We start from the raw sequence: 21,222 nt of genomic DNA, 5'->3' as shown, positions 1-21,222 counted from the left end.
GTAGTTTGCAGATTGTTCCCCATTCTTCATTATGTGCATTTTGCCTAGTCGTGCTGTGGTCATTCCACTTGACCTCATTTGTGACATTGACCCTTGGACTTTTCGTCGACTACATCTTCTAAGACTGCTTCGATTGCGGTGTGTCCATAACTGTGTCATTAACTGAACTTCAACACAACGTTCAACTTGATGCCCACCGGCGTAGTTCTGTAGAGGCAACACCACCATTGATTCCTGATGATCTCAGGAAGCCGGTGGTGGAGTACTCCAGAGTACTCTTAGTCCAATTAAATGTGGGTGTGGGCTGGGTGTGGGTCTGGGTGCCCAGGCTGGTTGAGCAGAGGATTTGAAAAAGGATGGGTGGAGTGCATTTTCTGTATTTGTGGTCCCTGGGATGGCCTGGGGTTTTTGCGGGTGCTCTAGATCCGAGGTGCGGAGCGCCTGCTTACATTGTCTCATTTTGTTGTGTCGACATCGTGTTGTACATGATCATTTTTATTGATTGTGTCATTTGTTGCGGTGGGTCGCATCTGCTTGTGTTTCCAGGGTCTGTCCTAGGTTTTGTTCATCCATCCATTCATTTACTCTTTCTGGTGATTCGAAGAATAGTGATTTCCCTTCATATATAATAGTTTAGCTAGGTAAAGGAGCATATATTTGATGCCTTGACATCTAAGCCTTTCTTTAGTAGGTACATATTGCGCTCGCTTTCTTTGGACCTGTATTGTGAAGTCTGGATATATTGCCAGAGTTGCTGAGTCCTTGGTAGCACTTTGTCCGATTGTGAGTATGCTAGGATAGTCTCCTTGTTGCGATAATTAAGTATTTTTGCCATAACTGGTCTTGGAGGGGCTACTGGGAGGGTGGGGGATTTATCGTGAGGGCTCGGTGGACTCTTTCTACTGTGAATCCTTGTGATAGGGTTCCAGGTCCTATCTCTTGAAAGAGTAGATTTTCAATAAAGTTCATACGCTCTCTACCCTCTACTCCTTCGGGTAGTCCCAGGATCCTGATATTACTCCTCCACACCCGTCCATCCGCATCTTCTGCCCTCTCTTGCAGCATTCTGACTTTGGTTGTTAGTTTCTTGACTGTCTCCTTCAATTCTTTGGTCGTGGATGCCATCTCATCCTGCTTTTGCTCTGTTTCTCCTACTCTGCTGGCAAGGTTACGCACGTCCTGGCGTAGAAGGCTCACATCACATTTTATCTCACCTTTGTGGGTTTCCATGGAAGTATGCATGGCTGCAATCGCTTTGAGGATCTTACATCCATCGACTACATGTTGAGGTTCTGAGTCATTGCTTCCCAGGCACTCTCCCGGATGTGTGGGATCTACCCTGGTTCATTTTTCTTTGCATAGATATCCATAGTTGCTTGCTTGGGCTGTGCTTATGTTTTCCTCCTCGCCTCCGACATTTGGGATAATTGCTTGCGCTCTTTTGGCTTTCAAACTATTTGACTCCTCCAGATCGAGCAACTGTTCCTCTTGTGGTGGACTCGCCCATGCAGTGGTAGCCACATGGTTGTCGTGTTTCTGATCTTGTGTGGCCGTACACTGGATACACTTTTTATCTTCTTGTCGGCAGAATGGTCTGTATTCGTGGTAATGCAGGAGGTGCTGGGGTGTGCTTTATCTTGCTTGCGTTCTATTTAAGTTTCGTTCTGGCCATCTCAAAAATGTGTGCTCTTCTCAGGATTGAGTGTATTTGCAGGGTACCTGTGCTATTTCATATGCTCTTCGTGCTGGTTTTTCCTCCCTCTTCTTACTTTTCTTCCTTCTTCTTCTGGGCTCCTTGGGATGAGCACTTTCACCTGTGCTGCCGGCGTCTTGATATTTCTATTAATGGATTTGGTGTCCTTCCTGTGATTGCGGTTTTATTCCTTCCTGGTAGCGTGTTGCAGCCCGGGCTGCGCAACGGTCCGGTTTCTCTACCTCGTTGTTGTTGTTGGGTTATTTCTGCCCCTGTGTTCCACAGCCTGTTCTTTGTCTTGCTTTGCCATCGGTATCCTGGTATTCTGTGGTGCTTATATCTTCACTTTTGCTCCCGGCAAGGTAAACGTATGGTGTATAGGGGAGGTGCTTCGTGTGTACTCTGAGCTTTTCCTTCTTTGCAGGTACCTTTGGGGTTATTAGAGGAGCTTCTGTATTTCGACACCGTTTCAGTGTTAATGTGTCAAGCGCTGCTGGGCTATCATGGGATTACGGATCTTCTTGTATTCCTGCTTGGGCACGTTCCATTCCGTCATGTGTGGGGGGCGGGTGCTGCTTTCTGACTCTCATCTACCTCAATGTCCCTCTTTGATGAGACTTGCAGGGTTTGCAGTACTGCCCTCTGTCTCTTCCTTCCCTCTCACCATTGTGTAATATCTGTCTTGCCGTTATACGGACTTTGTTCTAGCTATTGATGGTGCTTTTCGCTCTTACCGTCTGTTTTTTATCCTCAATTCACTTTCAGGCTCTTGCAGGCCTGTCAGGTGGTCGGCAGGATCTTCCAGTAATGGATCGAATGTCTCCTTATCTTCTCTGCTTTGCAAGGTTTCTGAGTCGCCATTTTGCAAGCTACTCTGCGCATCGGCCTCGGTCGCGTTTTTCGCTCACACTCTTTCGTTCTCAATAAAAGTTAGTGCTGCATACTACCCATGGGCTCCTGGATTCACGTGGATCTTATATGATGCAACTAGATTTCTCTGTTTTCCACAGGATCGTAGTATGTCTGATCGAGCAGGATCTCACTGGAAACACGCCTGCCTCACATTACAGCAGGTCACGCCCCAGAAAAAAATGATATGTTTAACAGGGTATTGTGGATTTTAAAAATATAAAGAGAGTGGTGGAGGAGCAGATACCAGAGTGCTGAGTGGAAAGTCTGTAGTTTCTTTCAATTGTGGAGGAGGTGCCCTTACCTCAAAAGCTCTGGCACCAAGCAGAGCGTGGCGGAGTGTGGAGCGAGTATTCCAAGGTTCAGTGGACTGATACAATCTTGTGGAGTATATCGAGAAGAGCTGACATTTGGGGTAGGAGCCGAATGTGCGATTGATTTAACTTAACTGCATATACACCTAGCTTTAGCATAGGCATGCCACCCAGTTAAATACTGCCATTTGGAGGCAGCCTTGTTGGTGCATTTTATTTTACTAGCGTGGTCGGACAAGCTGCATATTCTTTATGACTGTCCCTCCTGCAGTCACGGGAACAGGAGGGCCCTTGAGACATAAGTGGTCTAGAAATCCACCCAGCAATCATCTGGGCTTAGTAAGTGAAGCAGCCCTAATTGATAACACTTCCAGCTAATTAATTAGGCCAGCTCTTCAGTAATTTTTGTCACTTTACCTCCATTTCTAAAGGTGCCTGCGGGCCGGTGGCCTTTGAACCTCTAGATCATTGCCATATATTACTTGAATTATTCTTACATTTGACTAGGCACTATTGTGTAATCTGACCGGAACTGTGAAGCTGTACAAGTTGCTTGCTTTAGTGTAACATCCTTATACGGAATAGGTGCCTGCGGGCTGGCTAGCCTTTGAACCTCTACGCTACAAACCGGCATGGCATCCATGGATCAGTGCTAAATTGTGGGGCTGCAACAGAATGCCTGCTATCTGCTGCAGCTACTCTCTCTGTTCTGAAGAACAAGCTATATGCTCGTGAGTCTTGACGGCTAGTTGTGCACTCACAAAGAAGGTTAAAAATACAAAGCTAAGCAAGCAGTCAAAGGCAATACTGTTGGGAGTGGCTCACTGTATCTTGGATCTAAATGAGATTGAAACCACTGAATGTGGGAAAATCACTGCTTTTCTTAAACCTCAAAAAACACTTAAGCTGTCATTTGGTTCCAGAACTCATTTAAAAAACAAGTAGTGTCCCCACCATTTAACAACATTCCTTGGAGGATAATCCCATCAACAACAATTCCTTGCTAAAATTGTGTTTAAATCTACAGGCAGGTATGATCACTGAGAATCCGATACCGTTATAGCTGATCAAATCATCAGAAGCAAGGATCCTTGTTCTATTCCATCAACTGATCTGGCAAAATCCCCTAATCTAGCAGCAATCACCATGCATGCGTATGCTTCCTCTCGTAAGTGACATGCAAGTTTCTTCTCAAGTGATGCTTCTTCGCCGGGTAATCCTAGTATTGAATCTGAGTTCATGACTCTTTTGAAAGCTCTGTTTGCGCTCTGCACAAAGATCAACAAATAATCAAACAAGACTGAATGAGATCTCAGAACTGTTGATCACTAGGCAGATTACTGACATATTTGTTAGAAAGGATGAGGATTTTAATGAGGCTCTGACGAAAAACACCTCTCTAATTATTATTCAAAGCTTGCAGGACAAAGAATGCATAAAGGATTCTGATACCCTTACTGATCCTAATCTATGGCTGCAGCCGCAAGCAAATGCGGGTTTAAAAAAAAAAAATATAGCATATCGCACCTGGTAAAACGTGTACGGGAAAACAAAGAGCTGTGCAGTAAATATGAAGATCCCCAGGTAAGTAGACAACGTCTAGTCTCTGCCTTTCCAAGCAGCCTTACCTGTCAGGAAATGGCTAAGAAGTTTATTATTAGAACAAAACGGGCTCCCGAAGGTAGGACAGAAACTAAACAAGGCAATACAACTGGCTTACAACTGAAGAACATGATCAGTCCTAGAGAAGAAGAAAGGATGCTTCTGAGTCTATTAAAGATCATTTCTTTAACTCTGTGACACATACTAAAAACATAGCAAGAAGCCTTCTTCATCTGAAGGGTCTCTAGTTTTGGGTGTTAAGAATTGTCAAGAGGTGGATAATATTGATTGTATTGACACTTCAGTCCTAATAGAGGAATTTAACTGCAACATGTTAGATCTGGACCTTCCTTCTTCCGAAATAATTAAGGCTCTCTCTTAACAGGATAAACATTTTTGACCTAATGCATCTTCGGCTAGCCCATATCTGAATCGGGCAGATGTGTTAGAATTGCTGCATCAAGTTACCTTACTGAAAATTATTTCTTCCCACGATATTAAGCTAGTTGAAATTCCCCGGAAATCCTGGCAATCAAACTGGGTGGTGATTCATCTTGTCTCCCCCAATATTACCAAGCTAATCATGTCCCAGGCACCTAGCTTTTTGCAGATGGGATATGAATTAGTTAGGGCGTCAAAATTGAAACAAAGGTATGAACATGTTCCAATACATACTAACAGTGATAACTATGTGCCAGAGAAAATCCTTAATGACATAGTGGCCACAATTTGCCACTCGCTTTAGAAAAAAGACAAATAGGCGTGTCACAGGGTACTGACGATTGGGCTCATTCTGAATTTGATGAAGTTGAGTGACTAAGTCTCCCTCAGAACTTGGTTATTAGATCCTGGAACTCTAAGGGTCACAGATCTTTCACAGAGAACCCTTTGGGATTTTACTATTTAACCACAGCAGATATTTTTCTCTTGCAAGAAATGTGTTTAACCCAGAATGTTTGCTTAGGTGGCTTCACAGCTTTCCAAAGCGGTTCACGGAAACATGAGAAAGGTCGCCCATTTGGAGGTTTGCTTATGGTGGTCACTAACTGGATAAAGGCCTCTGAATTTCTTCCTGCACAGTTCTCTGACCAGGATTTGGAAGTCATGGTGGAGCAATCTTTGACACATGAGACCATAGCTATCCTTTTTTTAAATGTATGTAACCCTCCTGGGATTGTTAAAATGTAGCAGATTATTAAACACTTAGATTTTTTTATTACTATCTGGAGATCCACCCACCCGAATGATGCATATTATGTAATGGGGGATCTTAACTTTCACCTTCAATGATACAAACAAAAAGAAGTTGAAATCTTTCAAGAGTATTACTACACCTCGAAACCATTTGATTCCTTCAGTTCCTTGGGTTCCTCTGAGGAGGAAAATAGAAAATAGAAATTACACCAGCTACAGGCTTTTGTTCTTTCAAGCTTATCAATTATTAAAACTTGTTCATTAGAAGAAGGACAGGTTGTATTTTACATGTTCAAATGGAGTACAGCACTCATGGATTGATTTTGTCTTAACTATTTGTCATGGTTTTTTGAATATCAGTAATTTTAACCTTTTCCCTAATGAGTTAAGTGACCATGTTATCATTGAAATCACTTTCAATCTTGATGTAGTGTAAACAATTGGTCGATAAATGTACAGTGAATAATGGTGGTCATATATAAGGTGGACAGAAAGAAATGTAACTGGGATTGGCCTTAAATTGCTCTCTATGTTGATGAAAGGAAATGTCACAAATTGTACAAATATTGAGTCCTATTGCCCAATTACTCAGGCCCTTATGATTGATCTTGCATCTGAACAGAGCAAAACAATCTATTCTGGTAACAAGGTATATCAGAAAGTCTATGATCATAATGTGCAAAAAAAATGAAACAATTAATGTAGGACATTAGATGTGTCAAAATAAATGGTTTATGGTCTTTCCATCAAATTTTTTTTGCATCGGGGACATTTCCATCGAATTCTTTGCAACAAAAAAATGTGCATTGAATACATTTTTTTCTTTGTGGGTGGTCCCCCACACCCATGTTTAAAACCCACCACAACAAAAATTAACCCTTTAGCCCTCAAAAAAATGCATTTGATGCATATTTTTTCGTTGCAAAACCCTTGATGCAAATAAATTCGATGGAAAGGAATTTGATGCAAGACCAGATACCAAAAGAAATGTTAAGGACATTTTTGAGCAGATTTCTAATATTAAAAAACAGAGACAGTATTTTAGAAACGGGCATAAAGTACATACACGCTCCATCGGCTCAGCTCAATGAAAGGTCATGTTCTCTGTCCTAAAGGCTAAGGACTCTAAAAAGTTCTGGCACATCATTCATAAGTATAATATGAACCAACCCTCAGTAAGAGAAATGAACCCTATCTCAACTAAGGTCAGGGAGAACTATATACAAACGTTATTCTTTAAGGAATGCATATTTGAAGAAACTTAAACCTACCTTAGAATTGAAGATAGAGAATATGTTTAATTCACTAAGGAGGACATAGAAAAAAATATAAAATACTTAAAACCGTACAGGGCTCAGGTCCCGATGGACTGCGTAATGCACTGTTGAAAGCTTACCCCCATATCTGGCCTCAAATTCTTAATGTCATTTTTCAGAGCATTGTGACCTTGGGCCAAATACCAGTATCTTGGACACGATCACAGCTGATTCAGATTGATAAAAAAGGCCCTAGAGACTCCCCTGGAAATTACAAAATCTTGGCCATGATTGATTCTAGTGCCAAGATGTACTGCACATTACACTTACAATATATTAGTTTATGGTTAGAGTAAGATAAGATGTTTAGTATACAACAATCAGGTTTTAGAAATGGTTTTAGCACTATTACAAACTTATGGATTTTAATGTATTTTATTTGCAGCACCTTTTTTGATAGGAACATAGTCTTTATATATTTTTTATTGATTTTACAAAAGAATTTGACACAGTTAAAAACCAGAGTGGGAACAAGTGCATAAGCAGATCCTGTATTTTGTTAAAGCTCTATATTTAAATAATAATGTACACATTAGGATTAACCAGGAAAATGACTTAAATGAGGATTATGAGGTTAACCATGGCTTAAAACAAGGTTGCACCTTTGCCCCCATGTTTTTCAATATTTACTGGGCGGACTTAGGACATTCACTACAGAATTTTAATAATAACCCTCCACACATTGTAAAATGTCCCATTGTCTGGCTTTCGTATTCAGACAATATTGTTATTTGCAATCAAACTGCATTGAGACTACAGAATAGTCTAAAGGCATTAGCAAAATTCTCTTTAGAAAATAAATGGCCTGATCATTCATCTTTCAAAAACTAAGATCAAGACGATGAAGGCTAAATGGACAAAATATAAAAAAATATTTTTGGTCTCTACAAGGGAAGAAAATTGAGGAAGTATCGAGCTATGTTTACTTGTACTCTGTTGTCTCAAATAATGTGAATACGGAAACATTTTTCAAATCCATCACAGATAGAGTGTCACCCAAGTTTAAAGCATATCATCTTTCATCCATATAGCTGGAGAGTACTCTATCAAAGGTCTGATACAACTATATGCGTGGTTCTGTCTTTAATTTACGTCCTGGAGATATACTCCCTGAAAGATACAAATTTGCTGAGTATTCTAGAGGGGAAAATATGGCGGAAAGCTTTAGGTCATTCACGATCTGTACCGGGGGAAGCTACCTGTGGTGAATTAGGTATAATTACCTTAACATTAAGAAAAATAATTTTGACACGTAATTTGTACATTAACATTTTAATGAGCCAAGACAAAATGCAATCTCTATGTGCTCAATTCCTGAATCAACAGGGTGCCTTTGATAGTTTTGCTGTATTAAACGACTGGATGAATGCAATTGATAGCTTCCTGGAAAATATTGGCTGTGCTTGTGATGTCAATGATAAGTTGGCTGGCAAACTAAGAAATCTTGATATGCTGAACATTCTAGACAATCCCTTCCCGTGGATTTTCCCTGTACATATTAAGAAAACATACACAATTAGGATGCTAGATGTTTAAAATGCTTTTAACTTTCAATCACCTTCCAACACTGACAGATTTGGGTGTGTGGAATAATATTCCATATGAAGATTGTTTGTGTAGATTATGTAACATAGAAGTTGAAACCCAGAGGTACTTATTTACCGATTGCAATCAGCTGATCTCTTTTTATGAAAGGGCGTATGGTGTATAGGTGCACACTCTGGATTTTATTCACACTAATCAATTTTCGTCTTACATTTTTATGGCTGACAACCTGGTCATGAACTTTACTGTGTACTATTTGTGGAAAGAAATTATTAAGAAACTAGGAGGGTGAATTTGTCAGCATTTTTCCCTTTGATGTACTCTATTTATTGTAGTTATTTAGATAATATATGTAAATATCTGAACAAAATATTACCACAGTAACTTTTCTTTTTCAGGCAGTTTATATTTCACCAACATATATTGTAAAGCAATGTAACGTTTTTCAATGAACCTCCAGGACACATTTAGAAGGAGTCATTTTACAAGAATAAAGAATAATAACCCCTTTACTGGTGCATGCATTTTCAAAAGTGTAAAGGGCAATTGGCAATGTTATAATCTTACCTCTGGGAACATGACAAGAACTTGACATACTCATTGTGAACAGCAGAGGGATTAAAACTGTTTAAATTGCATTTAAGTTCAGACAGAGGAAGGCAAATCCCAAAGGGCTGTGGGCCTTTATTTGTAAGAATTTTCCATGGATCTGTCTGGTCCTAGTTAGATGTAGTCTTTCACCTTAAAGGAAGACAGTGCAAATACCCATCGTCCATTGTAATCTCCCATCCCTCACATGACTTACATTGTTGTTTAACAGATTAAACAAACTTTATTTTGGGAAACCACATTATCCTCAATAGAAAAGCTATTATGTCTCTTTCAAATGATGTCCAGAGATAGCCTTAAAAAAAAAAATATTTAAATACATTCCCAATACTACGTGAAGGCATCCACTATACTGTAGGATTGTAGATCATATTTTAAATAAAGTTTTTTATGAGCAAACTTTTCATTTTAAGACATATTGAGGGGGTCTTAGTAGTTTCTTAAAAACATGTTTATTAGAACAATTCAAATATTCTAAATATATGCTGTGTGCAGCTCCCTACAAGAGTAAAATAGATTGTTCCATTATATAGAGGCCCCCTCAATTACTTTAGAAATATACACATAGCAATTACTAAAAGGGTCTGGTGGCTTCCAAAATAAACCGATGGACTCTCATATCCATTGTGAATTTATAGTGCTATTCAAGTGCCACTTAATATTTCTAGGTCAGGTGAATTTTACTGTGGGGTGATTCCAGATTATTCAACAGGCGGTTTGTTGGCTTGATCACCCATGACTATTTCGTACAAGGTTTTCTTTCTTTTAAAATACAAGTTTCAAACTTTATTCAAGGACGTACATTCAAAACCAAGGGAACGTTTCATGGGTGTACTATAGACGTTGAGGTTAGTTTTTTAGTGAATGCATTTTGCTAAACTATCAAGATCCACAAAGCAGATGGTTATCCTTCATTTATACATAATAAATCACCAGCCACCAGTTAATCAAGATCTCTATATTTACAATTAGCACTGCAGGAATAATGAGCAGCAGATGAGTTCAATCAAGCTGGTACTTCTCTGGTTAAAACCTGCATTGCAAGCAAGCTGCAGCCTGCTCTGTCACTCCCTGTTCTCCCCCCCTCTACTGCATGCACCCACTTTCCTTAAACTCAACGTGCAGCATGGGAGCAACATGTTACTCGCAGCACCCTAAATTGTTGCTCGCTAGTTTCTTTGTGCCATGGTTTTGTGCTCAAGAAGAAAATGCTCAAGGGGTAAGACCTCAGTAGCAGTATAGCCAGAACAGAGTCCTGGATTGTGCGAGAATGTTGGCCAATGGGCATGTTGTGGTTCCAGTTGGCTTAATTTTGCACTTGCAAGATTTGAGTTTGTTGGCACAGTGCAAGTTATTTTTCAGTAAATGTCCTTTCTTTTTATGGCAGTGTCATTGTTCAAACCGGTTACTTTACCCAGTTAACAAATGAATTAATGAGCAAAATAATTGAACCATGTTTGTGTCCTGGAGAACATTGTCATATTCTGTTCCTTTGTTCATCTAGTAGGAGAATAATTTACAAAAAAGCGGCACACATACCCAACGTTCCTTTATTAAATAATTTGCATGCACTTGTTTTTGTACGAGTAAGGTTGGTTTGTATTTGATGCAACCATGCATTACATTTACCAGAAATATTACTTTTAGTGTAACCTATATTTATTATTACAGTGTGCCTGTGGGAAAAGTGTCGTAGTTTGATACTCTGCCCATCTGGCACATGGATAACGGGCAGAAAAGGCAAATGCATGCCACATTTTACATAGCTAATTTGTCTTATATTGAAATCCAATTAAGTTACTGTTAATAAGTTTAAATGAACAAGTCAATGCATTAATACAAATACCTTGTTAACACCACCACAACCCTCTATGAAGTGGTTTTCAAATGCTCAAAGTTTTGATCAATGTTTGCCACAAAAGTGTGTATACAATCTATTTTGGGCGGAGAAGAGAGGCTCCATATCCTCCAGAAAAATATTATTTTTTTATTTCTAGCCACTTTTTCACATTTGTAACAGGCCTCAGGTGCTTTAAAATGCACTATTTACCATTAGATGCCAAAATAATTCTTACGAGGTAACCTCCAATGCCCCATTGAAGTGATGGTTAGAGCCTACTATGTAATAACCAGTATTAATCAATATCTATGTAATCAAACTTCTCCATTAAGTTTGCAATATTTAAAAACATATATCATATTTTGTAAAAAGTTCACATAGAACAAGTCTAAAATAAAATAAAAGCTGCTTTATCATCTTCAATCAAGCTATATATGAAAACCTTATCATTACAATTGATTATATAAAACACAGCTTCCATGCATGTCCACGCTTATGCAAAACAAAGAAACTACGATACATTAACAGAAAATGATCCAAACCTTCACAGACTCCCATTTTTCAGACACCCTTTGTGCTTCCTCCTGTATACCTTCTTTATTTATTGAGGGATGGGTACATTTAAATGTGCCATTAGCATCAGCCTCCTGCATTCTGGGGATCCATCTTATATGTGTATGTAAGTCTGCAAATAAAGCTAAAGAGGGCAGCTTATACATAGTTTGGACATCTGTCTCTCTACCCATCAGACAAGCTCTTACTTTAAGAGCCATTTTGAGGTAACGTAATGTGCCAAATGTAGTTCTATCCCAATCCCCCCATCCAAATGGATAGTGCCCTACAAACCTCTGTACCACAAGAATTTTTATGTACATGGGGAGGCTGCAATCACACTTAGACTGATATTCACTTTATGATTAGTAAAAAATCCCAGAGCAAAAAATCCCAGCTGGCTTTTAAAAAATAAGTTACACATCTTAATTGGTTCGACACCTTCAAACTGAACACCCCCAATTCAGCTCATAAGGTGCTAACATTTTTACCTGGAGGGACACCTGCTATTTGGCACTGATGTTGATTTTACAACCCCCCCACAGGACATGACATTTAGAAATACCCCAGATTGTGCTGCCATAAAAAAATCATGGAACAGACTTTTGCCTTATATACCTCTAGACACTTGTTCAATCTGAATGCCCCAAGTTTGAAATGAAAATGTAAAAAGCCATATAATCCTTCAAAATGCCCTCTTCTCAAGATTATTGACCCAAGTACTGCTATTTGAGAAGAGTAAGCTCAAATTCAAATTAGATTACCTCCTCGTGTAAACATTAATTTAAAAAACTAGCTGAACGGTCTCATTCTTTTCCCAAAAACCATAATTTTAGATTTGATCATATTTAATTTCAAACTAGTCATTTGTGTATAGCAGTGCCTGTTGGTGACCAGCCAGGGTTAAGTCCATAATAGCTGTGACATCATGATAAAGAGGCATGCTATAAAAAGTACTAGAGCCAAAGTCAGAAACTAATAAATTGGGGCCAACTGACATCCCTGCTTTTCGCCCTTATTGGTGGGAAACAACAATGTATAATTCCCCAAACTTGTTTATCAGACAGACATTGAGATGCCTGTGTATTACAGTGGGATATGATTTAATAAACCATTAGGGACCATAATAAAATGTAAAATATGTCACAATATATTTATTTCATTCAAATCAAATGCTGGAAAAAGCCAGAAATAATCTCCCTCCACTTAACCTTACCATATTTATACATTATGGTGATCAGATTTAAGCAGTGGTCCACTGTACTAAGCCCCCCTCTGAAACCCAGTTGGTAGGGCTTTGAGATATTGTTATTTTGAGCCCACTGCTCCAGTCTGATCAACAAACATTTGGAAAATATCTTGCTGGCAATGTCCAGCAGGAAAGCGACCTAAAGTCGTGAGGGGCTTGTGGTCCAAAGACTTTTTGGCCAATGAGATGGCATAATGCCTGTCTCAACAATTGCACTAAACATAAAATAATTTGGTGTCCTTCAAAAATCTCCCAGTGTCTCTCATCATTTTTTTTTGTCTTTTAGCAATTGTTATATGTCCTTTTGAAACTATAAATCTGACCAGCTGCGTACCCTCCACTCATTAAATCATGAGATTCTACATTCCGCATGGAACCATGGGACAATCCTTTTCTATGACCGGGTCCTCTTAATCTCAGGGGCGCTGTTTGCCAATAGCTCTGTTCCGGAGAGTTTCAACCAAAAACTCAAGCATACACTTTCCTTTGTGGCCTCTGACTGTTTAACAGTTTTAAGGGAATGTATTAATTTGAAGGGGCTTGGCCATCACTAACTGGCCCCTCTGACTGTCAGACATTTTCTTTGTGATGCCTACCCATGGCCATTGGAACATTAGGAAAAGAGGATAGTGATCACTCTCTGTTCAATCAGAAATGCAAACATGCATAACATTCCTGAAGAAGAAACAGTCCACAATACAGTAATCAATGACTGAGCAACCGTATTGTTGGGCTTGTTTGCTTAGGAATGCACCATTTGCCACTTAAGATCCAGAAAAATCCATGGGCTGAATCCCAAAATACATCTGGAAATCAGTGATCAATGGTACTATGAAAACATTTGCATTACATTTCTAATATGTTGCGCAAGATTTAAAAGCCCCTGGTAATGTGTATTTAGTCATACTATATTTATAGACAACTTGACTAGTTAATTCTGTCTAAAAATGTCCTACTGACCACTCAATTTCCTGAACATTGCATGTAAACAACCACTTAGGGCCTGATTTACAAATCATTTTCCAATGGGGATTTTCCATTCAAAAACTTGTTTGTAAATCAGGCCCTTAATGTCAAATGAAGTTAAAGGTCTTGCAAATGTCCTTTACTAGAATTGCATGTGGTCTAGATAACTATTAAGTACTGCAGATTAAAACGTTCTATTAGCAATCTAAAGTTTATTACATTTCTCATTTCTAATCGGCTTCAGTACTGAAACGCGACATAGAACTGTGGGCAGATGTACTATGTCCTCTATCTAAAAAGGTCTGCTCCACTAAAACCATCCATGACTCTGAGAAAATCAATAATGGTCCCAATCTATAAAGCTGGGGACCGCCTGACCCCCGAAAACTACTGATTGTTGTCCTTACTTGACATTATGGGCAAGATGTTTGCATTATATGTCTTAGAACACCTACAGAGCTGGGTCAAGGACAGCAACATACTGCAACTCTTCCAGATGAGGTTCCTCCGTTGGTCGAGTACCATCCACAATACACGAGCACTGGACACAATTATATCACAAGCAAGACAGCATTCCTGAGCTTCAGTCTATATTGCTTTCATCGACTTTAGGCTGGCGTTCAAAAAAGGTCCATCGATCTATACTGTGGAGGAAAATGTGGTTGTGGGGGTGTCCTAGTTGCCCCTTAGAGATAATCATATCTTTGCATACCAACACTTCGGCCCTGGTCCGTCTTGGCAACAATGGCCAACTGTTGGACGTGATGCAAATTAGCAGGGGGGTACGCCAGGACTGTATGCTGGCTTCACTGGTCTTTAACATCTTTGTACCAGACTTATTGAGGGAAAGAGAAGGCTGCCTACCCAGGGTTGGTAACATGCCCATTGGTGGGATGCTCAACGCTGATGACCTGGCCATTTTTGACCATCTGTTAACTGGGCTAAAAAGTATGTTGAATGAGCTGGGAAGGTATGCAAATGAGAATCAGCTCTCAATAAACCTCACCAAAACTAAGGTAATGTTAGTCTCTTCAAAAAGCATCCCCAGGACTAAACTGGTGACATTGATGGGAATAGTGGAATACCCAATGCCTGTAGATATCTGTGTCTCGATATGTCAGCAGATCTGGGTTACGGGGACATAGTAGAGTCCAAAGTAAGAAGGGCCAGACAAATTGCATATATGTCTAGAAAATGTGTGCTGGAACATGCCGGGTTTTCATAAAAAGGGGTTCTGTTACTGTACAAACAATGGCTATGTCCAACTGTCTGGTACGGTTTAGAAGCAATCGTCATGAAAGATTTAAAATGGCAAGACAGAGTTGAATCTCGTTTTTGGAAGATAGTTTGGGGGTTTTCCTGCTCATCCTCGATTGAATTTGTCCACCTAGAGTTTGGCCTGACGTCTTTGAAAGCCTGACTTCAGATTCATAGGGGTTCCTTGATGTTGAAAGCTAAAACGGTTCCAGTGTCCCCTGCTCGCAAAACTGGGCAGGAGTTACGTCTTGGCTAAGCTGGGGAAAAGCTCCTCTTCCCAGTCAAAATTATTTCACAAAGTATGTCAAATGATAGACGGGTTTCCTGACTTTGACAGATGTTCTGTCTTTTCTACACTCAAAGGGGCATTTAGCAGCTGCGTGATCAAATGGCACTGGCTCTGCAATTTTGACCTCTGGCCAAATTAAAGGGACATGCCAGCACGGCAAATGTGATTTACGGTATTATGCAGCCAGAACATTATTTGCTGTTATGTCCAGATCCATCTGTTCGCAATTTTAGATTAAGGTTTAGTATTAATCAATTGCCAGTGTTGACTGTCCATGGGCCCCAAATAAACCTGGCCCCGGAAGCCAGATATTGTTGAATGTGTAAGATTCCATCTAGCCTAGAATCTCCCAAACATGTGCTTACAGAATGTCTCCAAATGGGTACTGCTTGGTCCTTTCATTTACGATTAAAATTCCATAAAGTCTTTGGATTTTTGGGCATTCTGTCTAAACTCTGAATTGACGTCCGTTATATTGGCGCTATTTGGTGTGTGGAGAAAGATCCTAAAGCATTTGAAGATAAAATAACGATCATAGGCAGCCCCTTAGTATGTGTGCAATATTAGGTCCTAAAATTAATTGAATGCTGTTGTTATACTATGTTTTAGGTTAATCTGCAAGAAGTGATCAATTGCTTGCTTGCTTGATTGATTGTGTGATTTTGTAAAATGTTAAGTGAATGGTTTTTTACTTAAGTCAAATGCAATAGGAATGATGTATGCATTTATGTTATTTAATGTATATTTATAGTGTTTGTAAATATTGATTGTAAAAGTTATTTTTAGAACTATATACAATAAAGTTATTATTATTATTTCTAATTTGTGCTGCAATAATTTTTCCGCCAACTGCGCACTGATATATTATGTCAAAAAATGGATGTTGCTCACCATTGCTCACCATCACGTCCAACAGTTGGCCATTGTTGCCATTGTATGCAAATTGTGCTCATTGCGCACAAATGTTTGGGAACCCCTGTCCTTGGTTCTTCTTTTCGCTGTGCAGCATCGTTGCTGTTCCTATGGGGCTCACCCTGGAGATGAAAAGGCAACCTTCCTTTGAGCTTCGTTCAGCATTTCAAAAGAGGCAATATTGTATGTAATTTGTTAGAAAAGGCTTGCAGTCCCAGTGGGCTCTCTTTTTATCTGCCAGACAAAATTAACTTATGACCCAAGACATTACCCAAAGTAGCTAATGGCAATAATGCCTTCAGTGGCGGGAATAATTGTGATTGTAACAATAGACTGCCCTCATTAAAGCATCTCACGTTGGTGTGGCCTATTAGATTGGAAGCAGGGGGCATTAACACCCAGAAAATGCTGCCACATTAAGGCACTACTGCACACATCCAAAACTGAGAAATTCCCTAAAATCTGCAATGCAGAGTATTGTTTGTAAAATGATGACATAGCCTTTGGGAATATGTAAAAGAATGATGCTAACATGAATAAGACACTGGTCTTTATTTGACTCATTTGTTATGACCATGAAGTAGAATTACAGTCCACGGTGGATGACTGGTAGATGTTTAATTGGCTTGCTTTCAAACTACTGGACCATAGGGAAGCCATGAGTACTTAATAATGAGAAGAGTCAAGCATACATTTCACAGCCTCCGACTGGCCATTACAACTATTATACTATGACAATAAAAACCGCTCCTTTCACATGATAAGTAACCAAACGTCTCAGAGTGTCTTTGGTTACAAGCAGCCGCTGAGAGCAGAGATTTGGATAAACTTCTTGAATTCGTGGAGTGATAATGCACCAGGAGGTGTGTTGACTAAGGGAAATATTGGCCATTCATTCAGAATGTTGAGTGGGAATCAACTGCAGTTCGTGTGGCAGCCGTAGGATCCGCTTCTTACCTATTACTCACAGCATTCCAATGATAAAACAAAGCATTGTGGATTAAGGGAAGGGTTATTTTTTTTTTACAGAGTATGTTTGTTGGCAATGAATTGCCTGAGGCAAATTGGATGGCAATACATTCAACCAGTGCATTACCCAAAGTGATAATGACAGCTCCTGAGGTGTATCGTGCTAACCACTGGTCTTCATTTTGCCTTTTTATTTCTCATTCATGTACCAGAAGCACACATGATAACTTAATTTACTGTTGTTCTACACTATACTAGGCCCTGGCATCGGGAACCTTGGCCAACCCCTGGCTCATCAGTGAATATCAACTATCACGCACATGCATGCAGTCACATGACACAAAGAATAACAGCCCATGACAATCAATGCTAACGACAACCATTTCCACGTTTGCAGGGGACAGTGCCTACCCGCTCTCACCATTCCTGCTCACGCCATACAGGAATCCTTCAACCCTAGCAATGTAAGGTATAACGCAGCACACATAGCCACTAGTGGCATTGTGGAGCACACATTTGCAGTGCTTTAGTTAAGCTTCCACTCCCTTGACCACTCTCATGGGGTTTTGCTATGTGCCCCACGAGTAGTATGCAAGTTCATCGTGGTATCTTGTATCATGCACGATGTTGCTGCACCGTGTGGAATACCAGGAGAGCTGCAGGAGGGACATGACCCTCAGCCACAGGCACCACCCATCCCCTTGGCAGGCCAACGGGCACAGGGACAGGATGCACAAAATCAGCTCATGAAAACCTACTTCACCTGGATAGCAGCCCCTGTGGAGCATACTCATTGCATCCTCCGTGCCCTTCAATGATGAATCAAGGCTAGACCACTGCGCCCAGAACAAAACGCTGAGAATGTGTATGTAGGAAAGTATGTGTGTCCATGACCATCTAATCAAGTGCACAAACCACTGACACAGTCATAGCCAGTGGAAACAACAGTATCCTTGTCGCTCACACAAAAGCACTCAATACAATCAATGGATTGGGATTAGCAATTATATCACATGCACTAGGAATTACCAGCAATTGCAGGTCATAAACTGGTTTGGATTAAGTCCATGCCCTCGGTACACACTGCCCTCACTATAACTGATTGATTGGATGGTTCAGTGAGCTCCCTGGATTGTTCCTGCTGAGGTTGGTGTCAGCCCTGTTGATGAGCTAAGAAGAGGATCAAACCTGATCATCCAGAGGAAGAAAAAGTCACAACAAGATTTCTGTATATGAACCGGTGGAAGGATCATCAATAGTGGAGCAGCTGTTGCATCCCAGACATGCACACCCACGTCCTGGGTTGCTCCTCGTGCCATGGTCTGACCAGTGAAGTGTTCAGCGACCCAGCAGATGGAGGTGGACATCAGGCAGGGTTGTGTTAACCTGCTGGGAGAACGACCATGCATTGGCAAGGGAGCCCTGAATGATCCACCTCCTGTACGAGCTTGCACTGGAGCTGCCGTGCTTGCTGGGTGCACTCATCTCTCTGACCTGCTAGTGACCCAGTGTTGGTGGGGGAACCAAAATCAGGAGGGATGTCCCGAATGGGGGAATCTGGGAGTTGAGGGAAACCTGGCTGTTCTCAAAGGATGCCTCCCCAGGGCTGAACTCAGAACCATGGTGTAGCCAGGCCTACTCCACGGGTTGTCATTGAAGTTATGGCTGACCATCGCTGTGGGTGAGCAATGTCCATGCTTGCTGGTGAAGCAGGAGACATACCCATGTGACCAGGTGCCTGGATTATGGCCCTGTGCCACTGTTCTTGGGTTCAAAGACCCCAGAGGTGCGACCCGATGTCCACACTGCCTGCCTCTGGCCCTCCTCACTTTCTCCCTGAAAAGGGAGTGGGAGGACATGGTTGTTAAAGAATGAGGATTTGTCTGGTTGTCCGTTGGTGGTGTTGCCTGCCCCCATCACTGTGGGAAGCCCCTGTTGTTCTGCTGCAGAAGATGGTGCCTGGCCTTCCCGGGCTGAGCGCCCAGAACCTGTTCATTTGAAAACTGCTATGGTCTTGGCTGACTCACATGTGGAGAAGCTATACGGGGAGCCAGACTGTTTTGCTGTGTGGGCATGTGGGACAGGCTGCACTGTGTCCCCCTAGTCCTCCTGCACTTGCAGGTTTGGGCTGATGTCTGTACAAAATACGTGCCTGTGACTCCTGGTGGTGGGTCAGTTGGTTTACGCATAAATGAAGAACACAGCTAGCTGTGAGAATCAGTGTTACTTGCAGAACACATTGATCAACACTCTGAACACACCTTGTGGCCCAGTATACCCCCTGGGACTCTGCCTTTCTGAGGGTCACTTGAATGACAATAGCCCCGGGTCACTCCCTGGGTGCGTGACTGGGGTTGTTACATGTCCCCCACTCCCTTTGTGCCCCTAAGGTCAAAGCCTGATCAACACTGTCACGGGATACATGGACCCAGTACAAAGGCTTGGTGCTTGAGCATCCTGGCCTCAGTGTTTCCCAACCTTTTGGGGATGGAAGGGCCATTCGCCCAGTTTGCCCCTGTGGAGGTGGCATAAAAAACAGACACACCTTCCACTACCTTGGGCAACTGGCCATGCCATGTATTGCCGTCTGTGGTGTCCCACGTCTGCCTGCGTGGGACAGCCCTAAAGTGCAGGCCTTGCAAATGTTTCTGATGGCCAACCCAACCCCCAGCGTTCTTTGGTTCTGAGCCGGACAGTACACACATGGCTGTGCAAGAGGCACTGGGCTGGAGGAAACCCCCTCAAACAGCCCTGGCATTCAATCCAGCCACCTTAGCTTTGGCTCCCTAACCATGACCTCAGATCAGACGTGGTGACACACTGAATTGAAGCAAAGTACTAAGTGTAGGAAAGAACACTTACCAGGCTTTCCATATAAATGTCTAGTGAAGAGGAAAGAACCCAGTGCAGAATCCATATCCGGCGGCAGGGTGAGGCTAGCAGCACCCACCCACCCCACCCCAGACATGCAGGAATCATTGCATCTTGGAGTTGGTTTGCTTGGGAACACTAGCCAAAGCAGGTGGTGAACTTCATGTGAGGCCAAATATGTACATGAGGCCGACAGCCAACAAGCACCATAAGTGAACGTTGAAAAGAACTCTGAAGACAGAGTACAAGGGGGAGTGAAACCGTCAAGAGGTAAATGGGGGTGGTCTGTGCAGTCCGTTCAGAGGATTCAACACTGGGCAGGTCGATTGACCAGAATAGTAGATACCAATAGTGAGTACCAATTTCGGTTGGGTGATATTGTATGTAAATATGTGCTCTGTAAAGCGCTTTGGATTAAGGCGCTATATTAAAAACACATCATTATCATTATCATTATCATTATTCTTGTGGAACTGCCACCCAGGCCCAAACAGCACTTGCAGATGCATTCCCTCCGTGGTGGCGCACCGAGACTGGCTCTGGGGCAGCTGGTAAGTCACTGGGGGGCAGGTGGCTCTCCAATCTAGGGGAGAGTGACACAACATGCTAGCAGCAGATTCCCGATGAAAGTGGGGCAGAGGGTGAATGATCACTGCTACACCCTCCGCCACTAACCATCCCAACCCCAAGGGAGTCGCTGGATCAGTGATGGGGGGTAGAGCCTCATGAATCATAGTGTGACTGTTGACTGTGGTGGACTGACCTCACTGCGCTATGACTGTGTTGTGCTGCTGGGCGGGGAGGGCCACGAAGGGTGACAGGGGTCTGTGGTGATGTCAGTTGCCCAACCGATTCGTCTTCAAAAACCGACCAATGATTAAAACACGTGCGCGAGTCAATGGGCCTCATTACGAGTCCGGCGGTAACCAAGCCGGAAAAACCGGTTTCCGGTTTCAGGTTACCGCCAGACTCGTAGTACCATTCTGCTTCCGTGATTCCTGGAATCACTGGGGTATTAGAACCCCAGTGAACCGGTAATTCCGGAAGCGGAATTTGGTAAATCCCCATTCCCATGGAGTCCCATAGACAGGCCAGGGAAGGGAAGACGGGATCTGCAGAGGAGTAACAACTCACC

Source organism: Ambystoma mexicanum, chromosome 6p (assembly GCF_040938575.1).
Source record: "Ambystoma mexicanum isolate Mex_15411 chromosome 6p, UKY_AmexF1_1, whole genome shotgun sequence".
Taxonomy (NCBI): domain Eukaryota; kingdom Metazoa; phylum Chordata; class Amphibia; order Caudata; family Ambystomatidae; genus Ambystoma; species Ambystoma mexicanum.
This window is presented reverse-complemented; position numbering follows the sequence as displayed.